Source organism: Canis lupus, chromosome 8, assembly GCF_048164855.1.
Source record: "Canis lupus baileyi chromosome 8, mCanLup2.hap1, whole genome shotgun sequence".
NCBI classification, from domain to species: Eukaryota; Metazoa; Chordata; class Mammalia; order Carnivora; family Canidae; genus Canis; species Canis lupus.
The window spans coordinates 18,702,387-18,717,717 of record NC_132845.1 but is presented as its reverse complement, the minus strand read 5'-3'; the positions used below and the strand labels follow the sequence as shown (position 1 = coordinate 18,717,717).

The 15,331-nt window shown below is 45.7% G+C and overlaps 1 pseudogene; it reads right to left on the bottom strand.

Annotated features, from left to right (window-relative positions):
* Window positions 1–9,414: 9,414 nt before the first annotated feature.
* On the bottom strand, window positions 9,415–9,585 carry LOC140639255 (U2 spliceosomal RNA; annotated as a pseudogene).
* Window positions 9,586–15,331: the final 5,746 nt, after the last annotated feature.

The window sequence follows — 15,331 nt, the reverse complement described above, 5'->3', positions numbered from 1 at the left end:
ACCAGCAACTGCTCTCACAGTGGAGAGCCCTGGGAAGGCAAGACCAGCAATAAAAGACCCTTATTTGGGGGAATGAGTGAGGTGAGCCACAGATTACCGGCAACATGCAACTATGAAATGGCTATTGCTTCATTGCTCCTCTTCAAATCTCACACAAGAACATCTCTTGTGCCAACTCTAATGGGAAACATGCAGAGAAGGGAATTCTGGAAAATGTAGTTCAGCCTTGCCAAGTTAACACTTATCAAGCCACCATTCCAGGTCAGCTGATTCCATCCATACACTGTGGTATATGTTACTTTCCATAACACCACATTGTCCTTTTCCAAATGTGCTTCAAGTTACTTGTTCAACCTTTAAACCCAAGAAAGACATTCCTCCTAGTTCTATCTAGTTTGAGCACTGATATCACCACAGGCCTCCAGCAGGGCTGGCTGGTGGCTAGGGGGCAGCATGAACGAGAAAGACTGGGAGTTTAGCCTCTTCTAGAGCAGAGGCAACAACAGACTAAACCCTGGCTGCAAAGGAAAAGGGTCTTAGCTGTGGGGTGTATACAGTAGGGGTCAGGCATTTTGTTCCTCATGTACCTCCAGCCCTGCAACATCCCCTCGCACACAGCCAGCCACCAGGTACAATTAGGCAGTTTCTGTCTTGCACGGAGAAGTCCAAACAAAGGGAGGGGATGGGAGGGGCTGAAATATAGCCCTGCTTCTCCCACCAGGCTCAGGGATGCTTCAGCCTTGAGGAAAGAAAACTTTTCCAATCCACAGGCCTGCAGGAGGCAACTTTCTATAGTTGGCATAAACGCACTGGATGTGTCGCTGGGTCCCTTGAATCATTTGCCTGTAGCAGACTCACTAGACTTCTCTTTGTTTCTCTTGGGAAAGCCACGCCAGGACAGTCTGCTGGACTGCACGGGCTGCCGTGACTAGCTCAGCTCCAGGCCTTGAGCTACCTCCGTGTGAGGGAAGTAGGAGTGACATGAAGAAACCGAACAAATAATTTCACACTGGTCCTTTCAAAGCATCAAGACAGTGACCCCTCCATCATGACTTTGAGGAATTTCTCCTTTCCCTTTTGAGGATCAGCAGGGCATTTCAATGAGAAAACTGAGCTTGATATACAAGGAGGTGTGTGTGTGTGTGTGTGTGTGTGTGCGTGCGCACACGCGTGCACGCGCATGTGTGTGTTTTAGGAAGCGAGGCAATGCAAGTACATTTGGAAAGAACCAACTTCCCATCAAGATGGAAAAATAAAATGATGAAGGGTGCTAGGTGGTACTGGTGAGAGTTCAGGAGGGCAGGGTGTGGCTCTTCTAAATAGGGCGATGGGGAAGGTTTCCTGAAGACTGATCCATCTGACATCTCTGTAGGACATGTAATATTGTTACAGGTGAAGAAACTGAGGCTTCGAATATAAAACCTTTTTTGCAAAAATAGATCTCATTATTCATATGTTAGAGCCTGTCTCTCCCAGCAGTGTCTGCTATGGCTTTCTTCCGAGCTGTAGAATGCAAAGCAATCGTACCCAGTTGAGGAACTGTAACACAAGGGATGAAGATGAGCCAAGGGTGTATCGAGATAGAGGAAAAGTTACATTTCCTGTGGCTCCCATAAATACAATGGCTTAGTTGGCCTGCTTACCTGTCTCCCTCTTGTGCTACGATCAACCTCTGCGGATGCTAGGCAGGGTTCTGTGGCCATAGAAGAGACTTGAAAAAGAAATCACAGCCAATTTTTAAAAGTGGACTTTGGTTTTTAGAGTAGTTTTAGGCTCCCAGCAAAACTGAGCAGCAAGCAGAGGGTTCCCATATACCCACTGCCCTCACACACTCACAGCCTCCCTGACTATCCACATCCTGCTCGACTTTTTTTTTTTTTTTCCTGCTCGACTTTATTTACAGGGTTGACTCGTGCCCTGTCTTGCTTCGTTCTTATGAATTAAATCTGGGATGCAGGTTCAAATACTATTCATCACTAGATGCTGACTCCCCCGCACACTCCTGGGCTGCCCTGTCTGTCGGGGGACCTGCCACTGTCCCTCATAAATGCCTGCACAGGAGCTCAGAAGGACACACAGGGAACACAGGCCGGGGGCCGGCTCCTGAGTGCTGCAGGCCCATGAGCTACCGCAGGTCTTTGGCCATCCCCACTTAGCAGCCCTTTCGACTCAAGCGACTTCCTCTTCCAGGCCAAGGTTGGGATTACTTTTCTAGGAATTTCTCAGCCCTGGATTTCCCCTTTTGCTTTTTAGTTTCTCATCCTAAATTGTCTCATATTGCCCTCCAGACTTGCCTAAAAGCTCCTCATTTACTGTTGAGCCTTGAGTAAACTCTCATCTGCCACAGCATGCTGAGTCACGGTGATGGGACTTCTCATTGGCTGGGAGTTGCTTTTCAGACTGGTGGGCTTGGCCTGCAGCCGGCAGGAATTAGCCTCCAGCCAGACACCCACGCCTTTGGGCAGAGCCACTCCTGAGAAGCCGTCAGGGTGGAAATGTGTCAGCCACCAGGAGGGTGGAAGAGAGGTATGGGTGTGTGTGTGTGTGTGTGTGTGTGTGTGTGTGTGTGTGTGAGTGACATCATGCCTGATTCTACTGGGTTTGAGGGGAGGTCATGCTTGAGCTTGACCTTTTAGGGGAAAAGGAGTTGAAGTCATTGATGACTTGAGTCAGGGGGTGAGGTCACACTTGGGCTCACCTTTTGGTGAGAAGAAAGAATGAGATCATGATGTGTTTCCCTTATTTGGGGCCCCGGAGTGAGGGGAGAGGGTACACCTTACTAGAATGTGCCTCCTTTAAGAGGCTGGGGAGGTTACCTTCCCTGGGTTGGGGCCGGGGGTGGTGGTAGAGAAGGTTTGCCTTCTTCCCTGCAGAGCTTGCTGGTCTCTGGGGACGAGTCTGAGGGAGCAGACCTTCTTGGGCCGCACAATACTTGGCTAATGCTGCTGCTCTTCTCAGGACACCCAGGGCCACCCTAGGACTTTTGTGGGCCCTGGAGACTTCTTTCCTTCATTAAAAAAAAAGAATCAAAAATTATATTTTATAGCTATGTGGCTATAAAGATGAATATAATCCGGGCTAGAATCATTATTATATAAGCATTATGATATTCATTTTTCCTGATTTTAAAAGGAATTAAAAATAAAACATTTTTTGTGGGCCTCTGTAAGTATCATGTGCTCCAGGCCCTCTGTGACGAACAGATACATTGGCCCTCAGGTCAGGGCTCTCCACGTTTTCAGAAAGGAATCTGGGGCAGGCTGGAGCACTCCCAGCTCCCTTGCCCTCACTTTGCAGGATGGAGATGCTGGGGGGCGAGGGGGGCGGTGCTCAGAGAATGCCCAGAACCGCACCTGCCTTCCTGCACAGACAGAGGGCGCTGGGCAGAAGGGGCTGCTCCACCGGGCAGCAAGCGCGCTGGAGAGGACTACCTTCAGGAGAAGAGCTCTAAGCTAAATTATTCATCCCCGAGGAGATACTAGTCATTTCCTCGGACAAAGGCAGAGATGGATGGCATGATTTGGAAACAATGTCATAGGTGATTCACTATGGAAACGCTGTAAGGTAGGAGTGATCACGTAAATTATTCACATTCACTCATTCATCCCATTCAACAAATAATTATTGAACATCAGCTATGTGCTAAGCACCAGGCCTTGGGGATACAGACAAGTTCAGTGGAACTTCATTTAATAAAATATATATTTGAGGGATGCCTGGGTGGCCCAGCAGTTTAGCGCCTGCCTTCAGCCCAGGGCGTGATCTTGGGGTCCTGGGATCGAGTCCCACATCGGGCTCCCTGCATGGAGCCTGCTTCTCCCTCTGCCTGTGTCTCTGCCTCTCTCTGTGTGTCTCTCATGAATAAATAAATAAAATCTTTTTTTAAAAAAAAATTATATATACATTTGAATTATCCAAGGTATCTAATTATAGCCACAGGAAAAGGGAGAGGGGGGCAACAGATGAGTCCTGTCACCTTCTGAAGTAGGGTTAGACTTACTAAGTTGAGCTCTCGAAAACGTGAAATTGCTCATTTATTTATACTGCCTCTGTCTCAGCATCTATTGATCACAGATGTTTAAAACACACTTAAAAATAATATAAAGGGGGGATCCCTGGGTGGCTCAGCGGTTAAGCCCCTGCCTTTGGCCCAGGGTGTGATCCTGGAGACCCAGATCAAGTCCCACATCGGGGCTCCCTGCATGGAGCCTGCTTCTCCCTCTGCCTGTGTCTCTGCCTCTCTTTCTCTCTCTTTGTGTGTGTCTCTCATGAATAAATAAATAAAATCTTAAAAAAATAAATAATATAAAGGGATCTGTTTCTTTACAGGCCTCTCATACTGTCCTTTTTCCTTTCATACTGAGACCCACAAGATACCCAGGACTGCCCCACACAGGTGTGGTCACATCACAGTAACTGTCACAATAACCTTCCGGGACCTCTAGTTGCCATTGTCTGTCATTGACTAACCTCTGTCTCTGCTTGTAGGCCCAAACCCTATTATCCACCCAAGCCACTTTAAAATAGAAGGTGGCTTTTTCTTCCTCTAAGCATCTGCCAGAACCAGGGGAGATGAAGAAGTCATTGCTAATTAATGAAGCTTCCAAATGTCAAAACAGAAATCATTCCTGTCACTAAGCACAACTAGAAATGAAATGTGTGAGTAGAGTTGCCTAGATAGTTCATCAGTGAATCCCAGAAGAGCATCCAGGGAGATTCAGGAGCAGAGAAGGGCCCCCGCTGTGACCCTACGGTATGAGTGAGGCATGACTAACAGGAGAGCAGGAATGGGAAAGACAGGAAATGGCTTTTATTTTTTGAAAAAAAATTACCCAAATCAATTTAATTTATTTTTTAAAGAGTGTAGAGTCATCAGCCTTTTTTTTCTTTTTTTTCCTCCTTTTCAGAGGGAGAGTGAGAGAGAATCTTAGGCAGGTCTATGCCCAGTACAGAGCACAGTACAGGGCTCGATCTTGCAACCCTGAGATCATGACCTGAGCTAAAATCAAAAGTTGGATGCTTAACCGACTGAGCCACCCAGGCGCCCCCGCCCCCCAAAATATATTTTTAAGTAGGCTCCATGCCCAGTGTGGAGCTCAACGCAGGGCTTGAACTCATGACCCTGAGATCAAGACCTGAGTTGTTATCAAGAGTCAGATGTTTAACCGATGAGCCACCCGAGTGTCCCCCAAATCAATTTAATTTAACATTGAAAAAATATAAACAAATCTTGGCATGGGAAAGTATCACAAACAAGAAAATTAATATATAACAGACAGTAAGGAAAAGTGTGGTACCTATGATACAGTATAAATACACAAATAGCAAAAGCCAGTCCCCTTCCCAGGGACAGAACCCAGCAAGTCTCCCTGCCATTTCTGGGACCTCCCCCACCTCCCGCCTGGCCCTCAGTGATGAAGTTCACCTCTGACTCACAGTCATCACCCTAATTAATGAAGAAATCTAGGAGCCTCCAAGACGAGCTAGAGAAGAAAGGTGGCAGGATTCTTACTCCTCCAGGGAATTACAAGGCCGAGGGGGACACTAGACATTTGTCCAGACTACACAGAGATGTACCAGGCCCTTGGAAGCCAGATCTCTGATGCTGACCTGCAGGCCTTGATGGGGTTCAGTCTTCCCAGTCTATGTATATAGTCCCTCCCTCCCTCCCTCCCTCCCTCCCTCCCTCCCTCCCTCCCTCCCTCCCTCCCTCCCTCCCTCCCTCCCTCCCTTCCTTCCTTCCTTCCTTCCTTCCTTCCTTCCTTCCTTCCTTCCTTCCTTCCTTCCTTCCCTCCTTTTCCCCTTCCTTCTGTATAGCAAGTAGAGTACACAGAACACAATTTAATCTGTTTCAGTTGATAATAAAAATCCAGGATGCCCGGCTGGCTCAGCGGTTGAGCATCTGCCTTCTGCCCAGGGCATGATCCTGGAGTCCCGGGATCGAGTCCCACATCAGGCTCCCAGCGTGGAGCCTGCTTCTCCCTCTGCCTGTGTCTCTGCCTCTCTTTCTGTGTCTCTCATGAATAGATAAATACAATCTTTGAAAAAAAATGAAAAGATAAAAATTCTTCTGGAATTTCAGATTCACCACTAGGAATTATTTTCATCGGCTGTAACAACAAATACTGATATAGAAAGTCTGGAGACTAGTCTGAATTGTCAAAGCCTTGAGAAATATCCTGAAGGTTGGTTATGAGAAATTCTCAACTTACAGTTACTTTCTTGAGATTTTCCATTCTCTCCTAAAAGTCAAAGGCAGAAGAATTTCTGATTGCTTGAAGTTTCTGGTTGTTTAGTCTCTGGTGGAAGCTTTCCTTGCCACTGTCTTCTTTGGCAGATACATCAGGGTTAAAATATTGGGAAGAACCGAACAAGGGGAAAATCCTTTCTATTTATATAAACCACCCACAAATCTGGCTGCAAAATCATCTTCATATACGTAATTACCTCTGGTTGAAACACTTTATCTTGATTAACTAAAGCACTTCTGCTGCTCCCAACAGCAGGGAAGAGTTCTTGGAAAGGACTCCAAAGTCACTTCACCTCTTTAAAAGCTCTGTTGTCCACAAGTCTAGACTGGCAAAGGCCTGCCACCACTTTAATGATTTTATCTGGTATAGCAGAAGTGTGGCAATTACGTACTTTAAATTACTTCTGTTATAATTGAACACTACCTACATAATTAACAATCTCGATTTAAAAAATGCTTTTCTGTTTTAAATGTCACAGCTTTTCATTGTAGAAAAGCATAAAATACAGAGAAACAAATAATAAAAATCACATAAGTGATAAATACCATTACTAAATGACAAATCACTATTAAGCAATATGTACTATTAATATTTTGGTGAATATCCTCCAAGTATTTTTTCTGTTCATACAGTTGTTTAATATTCAACCAAAAGCTTACATTCTCATAGGGATTTGATTTTTTCCACTAAAAAATATATCCCACACGGTTTCCCCATGCAGTTAAGTATTCATGCACAATAGGACATTTAATGTCTATGTGGTTCTCAGCTGTTAGATGTATCAAAATTTATTTAATAAATCTATTGTCATTTTTTTTATTGTTGTATGCAACCCAGACATGGACAGCCACGTGCATAAATCTTTTCAGGAATCCCTAATCACTTCTTTATGGCGAATTCCCAGAAACAGAATAGCTAGCTGATAGGGATTAAACATTTTCAAGTCTTTTGCTAAAAATACTGCCAAACTGGCCTCCAGAATGTATGGATGTATACCTTTATTCTCTTAAAGGCATTTAAGAGAGTGAGTCTCCATCTTCAACAACATATGGTCTTCAAAATAAAACTTTTCTAATTTGGTTGTTGAAAATGGGAATTTCATTTTCACTGAAATGACTTTGAATACAAGTGAGATGAAGCCTATTTTATTTTATTTTATCTTATCTTATTTTATTTTCTTTTATTTATTTTAAACCCTGTTTTATGCATTTAATTGGTCATTTGTAAGCAGGCTCTGGGGAATGGTCCACTCCTGCCATCTACTCGATTTCCTTCTGCGAGGGTTCTCTCTTACTGATCGGTTTGTAGGAAGCTAACTGGTCCTTTGGTCAGACTGTTTCCAAAGTTGAATTTTATGGCAGTGCTTGTTTTACAGGCTTCTTTGTCACCTTCTCTAGAAAGTTCAGAGAAAATGAACACGTGCTAAAAACTGGCCAAATTAGTTTGCTTCCTAATTTACAAGTCATCATTTTCTCTAAGCCTACTCATGTGACTACTCTGTTATGAAATTTTGCAGTGACTTTTTTCCACCTTTAGAGTGAAAATGAAACTTACCAGAAAGAAACAACATGAAGGATCTAGCAGCAGACCCCACCTGCTGCTATGTCACCCAATACAGTAGCCAGAGTGGCTCTTTCATTAAGTGTTCGTATCACACACACACACACACACACACACACACACTAAATAAAGAGGGCAGGAGCAAACCTTGGGAGGTGATGATTTCCCAGGTGTCCTCTAATCTCATCAAGTTGAATACATCGATTCTTCACAGTTTCGTGTATGTCAATCATGATGTGGAGAACAAAGGCAAAAGGAGATGTAGAAAAAAATAGATTTCCTTACAACTTGCAGCCCACTGACAAGTACTTGAGACAGGCAGAGTAGGACATTCCTCCAGGAACTCCCGGCTGTCTTAATGATAATGCTTTGCTAAAGGAAAAAGCAACCTTTGCTTGACAATAGTCAGACCTCCAGCATCCTGTAAGTCTTCTTGAACATATGTGAATGCTTTGGGAAACTTCTTTGTCTCTACCCGCACCCCCCCATACATAAAAGTATAAAACCAACAGCTCCTCACAACCCCAGTGCAGGTCTTTGTGCTACTGGGTCCTGTCCCTATACTTTAATAAGACCACCTTTTTTGCACAGAATATTCCTGAAAATGCCTCAGAAATTCTTTCTTGACCATTCACTTCCAGACCCCACATCGTCACATCAGATCATACCTCAATAACGTGGTGTAAAAAAAATACGTAGCCACTAGTTATGTGTGGCCATTTAAATTTAAATTTAAAAAAATGAAATAAAATTAAAATTTAGTTCTTCACTTGCTTGATAACCACATGTAGCTTGAGGCTATCATTTTGGACAGTATAGATATAGAACTTTCCCATCACTATACATAGTTCTGGATAGCACTGCTCAACAGATTTTGCTTTTTCTAGACCCTGGGTCTGCTTCTTTCTACTTCTCCTAGCTTATGCTTAGAATGCCTTTCTCCTTTACTTTGGCTAATTTCCACATATCCTTCAACATACAGTTCAGATGCCATCTATGCTGGGAAAGCATCTCCTGACCATGCATCTACCCAGTCTGGAGGACATGTTTTCCTGTGGCCCATAGAGCTCTGGCCTGCTCTTACAGTGCCTGCTATGGCCAACCACGGATGTCATTTTACTAGTCCTTGCTCCCCTACCAACTCAGTGATGGAAGAGCACATGTCTTCAGCTTTGGATTCTGGGGATCCCTGGATGGCTCAGCGGTTTAGCACCTGCCTTCGGCCCAGGGCGTGATCCTGGAGTCCTGGGATCAAGTCCCACATCAGGCTCCCTGCATGGAGCCTGCTTCTACCTCTGTCTGTGTCTCTGCCTCTCTCTCCCTCTCCCTGTGTCTCTCATGAATGAATAAATAAAATCTTAAAACAACAACAACAACAAAACTTTGGATTCTGCAGGACCCACTTAATTTCTGAAAAATGGACAAAGCTTAGTGTACTATATGGACTGCCCACGATTTGTCCTACCCCGTGCAAATGCAATGGCATATCCTTAAAAATTCTCAAGAACTAGGAGCCCATAGGTGGCACAGCGCGTAAAGCCTCCAACTATCAGGTTGTGATCTCAGGGTCCTGGGATCGAGCCCCATTATGGGCTCCCTCGGGGAGGAGTCTGAGTTTCTCTCTGCCCCTCCCCTGTGCATGGGTTCTCTCAAATAAATAAAGAAATAAATAAATCTTTAAAAAAAATTCTCAAGAACTAAAATCCATGCAAAAAATATTGAAGGAGCAACGCATGTTTTACACTTGATCTTAGCCAAAAGGCCGAGAAGCGATCAACGCATGTTTTAAAGAATAATACAGGACACCTGGGTGGCTCAGTGGTTAAGCATCTGCCTTCTGCCCAGGGAGTGATCCTGGAGTCCCGGGATCGAGTCCCACGTCGGGCTCCCTGCATGGAGCCTGCTTCTCCCTCTGCCTGTGTCTCTGCCTCTCTTTCTCTGTGTCTCTCATGAATAAATAAATAAAATCTTTGAAAAATAATATATGATTAACTATAATAAAGTAATGAAATACATGGGTGTACTTTAAGAGCTGCCTCACAAAAGATAGTTACAATGGCAATATTATGCCCTTTCTCTTTTTTATTTATTTTTATTTGTTTCTTAATTTTTTTATTGGAGTTCAATTTGCCAACATATAGCATAACACCCAGTGCTCATCCCGCCAAGTGCCCCCCTCAGTGCCCATCACCCAGTCACCCCAACCCCCTGCCCACTTCCCCTTCCACTACTATGCCCTTTCTCATTAGAGATATAGACATTGTATCTTTATACTTTAACATATATTTTTCATTGGAACAGTTACAAACCATATCTTCTTAATAATTTTCACCAGGGATCCCTGGGTGGCGCAGCGGTTTGGCGCCTGCCTTTGGCCCAGGGCACGATCCTGGAGACCCGGGATCAAATCCCACGTCGGGCTCCCAGTGCATGGAGCCTGCTTCTCCCTCTGCCTATGTCTCTGCCTCTCTCTCTCTCTCTGTGACTATCATAAATAAATAAAAATTTAAAAAAAAATAATAATTTCCACCAAAGATAAAAAATTATGAAAACTTATCTATTATCATTAGTCTTCTGGAATCTCTCTGGGGTCTTCATCTCATTTTCCTCCTAAAGTTACAGCATATTACTGGCATAATGTGCATTTTTGAGCAACAGGTATTTTTGAGCAACAGTCCCAGGACACAGTTTTCCTTTTAAATTAAAAAAAAAAATCACAATTAATAAATATTTCTTAGAAGAAAAATAAAAAATACCATTACATTTAAAGAATAATGGATAACTCACTCATAATCTTACCACAAAATGACAATTTCTGTTTGCATTTGGCATATAACCCCACAATTTTTAAAATCACAGTTATATGTTTTTTTGTTTCTTGCAAACATGAGATCACACTATACTTTGATTTTCTTCAACTGACACATCATGAATAAGTTTATATGTCATTAAATATGCCTATAATGTAATTTTCCATGTCCATCTGGTCTTTTATTGTAAAAAAATGTACCATTAAAAAAAATCACTCTGTTTTTTGGAAGTTTAGATTGTTTCTATCTCCCCCTCACCCCCAGTCTTGTTAATAGTGCTGTGATGGATGGCTCTCCTTCTGCCTAAATGCCTTCCAGAAATCTGTAGATCTGAACTTCTCCAAGGAAGAAACAGGAATGCCCTTATTTTGAAGTTTTAGAATATGGTAGACAGAGGTGGATATAACTATATAACTGCCCAGGCCAGTCCAGGAACAAAGCAACCAAATTAATGGGTCCAGACTGTTATTCTGAGGTCAGTGGGCTGCTGGTAGTAGATTTCCTAGAAAACAGTCTAGGGAAACACTTACCTGCTAATACTTCTTTGGGAGGTGCAATGGCTGGGCTATAAAAATGAGAAAAAGAGACCATCAAGGCAGGGAAGGAGGAGAGGAAATACTGGTTAATGAGTTGTTGGTCACAGCTTCAGGATAAAACACAGCCAGTTTCTTGCTGACGTGGGACATCTCCAGAAGGGCATACCCAACACTTCAGTTTGGGGATGATGGGTAGGAGGGAGGAAGGGGAGGGGGAAGTATATTTGCCCGCTCTCTGGGGTCTCCTTTCTGTGTTTGGTTCCAGTAAATCCCACTGGGCACGAACTCCCCCTGCTTCCAGGTTGTGTCCCCTGGTCCCTCTGGGTGGCCATTGCCGGAGCAGATTGATACTCAGAGGTGCTGTGCTTCCTTTGTGTCTGGAAGTGGCTGGGAGAGGGAAGGGGTCCCTGGTCTGGTCAGAGGGAACCCAGGTGACCGAGATGCTCCCACGGTGGCAGGCTCACGGGGGTCCTCCCAGACTCCGAGCCCTCCCCTCCCAGGGGGAGGCAAGCGAGTAAGAAATGGTACCAGCAGAGGAGGGGATGACGTCTAGCTTTTCAACCCGTACTTTTGCTTGGAGGACCATCAAAGCCCTTGCTTTTGAGAAAGAAAAAGGGATTCTGTGGAATGCCGTCCTCCCGAAACACCAAGTCCCATTCTCCCCAGGAGGTAGGGCAGGAAGGCAGTGTTGTCAAGAACGGGAAAAGGAAATTAAGTTCTGTGGGCAGGAAAGCTCCACCTTTCCTCTGGGGACAGAAAAAGAGCAAGAGGTCAGATGGGGACACTTGGCTGAGCCGAGCCACACCTTCCTCCACTCCTCCTGGTCTGGGCCACCCACCCACGCCAAGAAGGCAGCTGGGGCTCACCCAGGAGCTGGCTTCAGGGGGGTGGCACATACAAAGCGTGGACCCCCCTCGTGTGCCCTGAGATCAACGGCACCTCCAAATGATCACCCCGGCACCCCAGGAGGTAGGGGCAGAGGAAGGAGGAGAGTCATGTCCTGAGAATGACACTGAGAGTTCAGTGCAATTGAGCGGTCTCCTTCATGACTTTCCAGACTCTAAACAGGGCCAATTTCCCGCAATTAGCTGGGCTATTAAAAAAGTGGCAGCAAAGCAAAGGAAGAAACTAGGGTGTGAAAGAAGAGGAAGAGGCAGGGACAGAGGAGAATGAGTCCCTGGGTGGTTTCCCTGAGGTGTCTTAGTGCCAAGGACAAGTTCAAGCAACACTTTGTTTTTGGGTCTCATGAGCACGGCCAAGTTCGCTCTGGGCCTTGTCAGTCTGCGCCTGGCGCGGGGCTCCCCCTTGCAGCTTTTGGTTTTCTGCAAGACCAGATGGTAGGTTTTTCCTTTTCACAAGGATTTGAAAACAGAGAGGAAGCTCTCAGACAGATTTTGCAAGATTATCCAGGCTTTGGATGTAACTGAGGATGGGCTTCAAGTCTTTCCCACGTCCCAGCGCGAAGGCTAAGCTCAAGAGCCCTCTGGCGTGGGTGGCGCGGCCGGGCCCTGCAAGCTGATCTAGTGTGTCCTTCCATCCGCCCTTCCGTCTACTCAGTGGCTCTCTATCCTTCTCCGACCCTGTGTGCCCACCCAAAAGCTCTTCCCCCACAGTCCTCTCATTTCTCCCCGCATCAAGACTCGGCTCAGGTTTACCTCCAGAAACCTTTCCGGTCTCCCGGAGAATCTGACCACACTCCCCTTGCACCCACGTGTAGTGTGAGCTCTTGTAGCACATTCTAGCTGTTAAGTACTTGGCTGTCTTTCCCTATCAGCTTAGGAATTGCTTCAAAACTGGGATCCCATTCATTTTTGATCCTTCAGCACCTAGAACAGGGTCTGGTACCTGGAGGGTGCTTAGAAAATGCGGTTGGTGGAGAAAGAGCCTGTGTTTCCAGAGTACTTGCTACACCACTCCTCACGCTGCCCTCGGTTGCTACTCACCTGTGACTGTCCTGGGGTGCTCCAGCTTCGTGGTGCCTTTAAGACAATGTCTAGCACATCTACATATTAAATGTATGTTGTCTTTAGGAAAATGTACAGTACTGTAGGCTACTTCTTACATCACCCGCGGTCATCATGATGCTAGCAAATCTCTTGAGTGTGAGCACTGGGCTAGGCACAGTGTATGCATCACACTACTAACCATCACAACAGCCTTTAAGGATATCCCCTCCCTGCTGCCCATTTTACAGAGAAGGAGACCATGACTCAAGGAGCTAAGGGATTTGCTCCAATACACACATCCAGACAGTGACAGTGAAGAGATGTCAACTCTGGTTGGAATCTAGATGCTGTGAGGCAGCCAGATTTTTGGCTGTAGGCTTTACCACTACCTGTCAGCATTTGAACTTCTGGAGAAAAGGAAACAAATCATCTTTCCCTAACTCCACCCATGTCTCCTCATAGCCCAGTAATTGCTTCAGGATATAGCTAACCATCCACTTGGCTGACTGTATATATGATCATATTGTTACTTCATTTCACTCCCTTGCTATCAAACCACAGGTCATGCCAAAGAGACCCTGAAAACAGCTATGACTTATGGCTAAGGATATAGGTAGGATTTCCAGAGCACAGATTGTCTTTTACCTTGATTGGAACCAGGACTGGTAATAAACCATGAAAATTGATTTGTAATTTAGCAAGGACAGAGTTGGAGGTAGTACCAGCATGGGCAGACATAACATTTTAGCACTTCCTGAGAGGGACCTGAATATGGATTCCTTTAATATAAATAGAGACCAGAGAGTTTACATTAACTGACTCAAGGTTATACATCAGGTAAATGAATGGTGGGGATCTGAATTCACTTTGGACTCCAGGGCCTGTGTTGGAAATGCAGGTCAGACCTAGACTGCGATGGGCCTTGAAGTGCAGGATAAGGTTTACCTATAGACTCTGTTAATAAGACAGCGAGCAGGGTTTGAGCAGAAGGGGCAGCGAGGTCAGAATTACATTTTGGAAAACCAGCCTAGCAATAGAGAAGAGGAGAAAGTGAGGTGGGAGGGACGAGCAGTTTGTGGAGAGACCATTCGGGAGGCTGTTGCCAATAGTTGTGCTTAGATGAGTTTGCTCTCACACACATCAAGTCTGAGACGACAGGATAGGAGGAAACACCCAGAAGGCAGCTGGAGGTGAGACGTGGGGGCTGTGATAACCAGGGGCGCAGATCCGGGAGCTGCTATCGAAAGGCAGCAGGCATCACCCTGAAAGTCCTGAGGTCACTAAAGGTTCTTGTGAGGACCCCCCCAAGGGGAACAAAGGGCTGAGGATGAAACTTGGAGATTTGGCATATACAGAGAGAAGGAGAGAGGAAGGGATTTTGAAGAAGACCGGAGCAACAGTCAGAGAGGTGCAGCCCAGAGCAAGGACTTGCAGCAGACAGGCCGACCAAACAATTTAACAGCAGACACCAGCATTCCTCTTATGGAGTTGTGGTGAGAGAATCTTTGATAAGCTGCCAGGGTGGAAGAGGTGAGCAAGGAGGTCCATGGCAGAAGGCCATGGAAGATGGGGAAAGTTAGAATGTCCTGTGCTGGTCTGAGGAATTTGAGCTGGGGGTGGTGGTGGTGATGGAGCAGACGAGAGAGAGAGAGAGAGAGAGAGAGAGAGAGAGAGAGAGAGCGCCTTGGGAAAGGGAAAGGGGGTGGAGGAGAGATGTAGGGGGGGATGGGAGGGGGGATGGGGAGGTGGATGAACAAGTCGTGGACAGGCTGAGGGCTCGTACCAATCTGAGGCTGGAGCGCGGCTTGCACGGCTCCCATGAATGCTCTGCTCTCTCCCCAGACCTTCACTAGAGCCTCCGAAAGCACCAAAGCCTGGTGTGTGTGTTGGGGGAAGTCAAGGATCAGGGCAGACTCACCTTTCAGGTTGGAAGAGGCAGCAAACACGTGGGACCGTGGGGTGATGATGGGAGACATTCCATAGAAACAGAGGTTCAGAGCCAATGGCCTGAAACCACGAACACACTGGAAATTTGTGGAGGTTTGGGGAGGGCACCGGACTTCCAAAGGGCTTGGGATGGGGGTGGATAGCCCATTTCATCTGAACCTTAAGGGACATCCAGACTCCAGCTAACCTCTGTGGTACAACCTTATGAGGAGAGACATACCATTAAATAGTTATTTTTTCCGAATGCGCTAAGTACGCTGGTGGATTTTTACAAGAGCAAA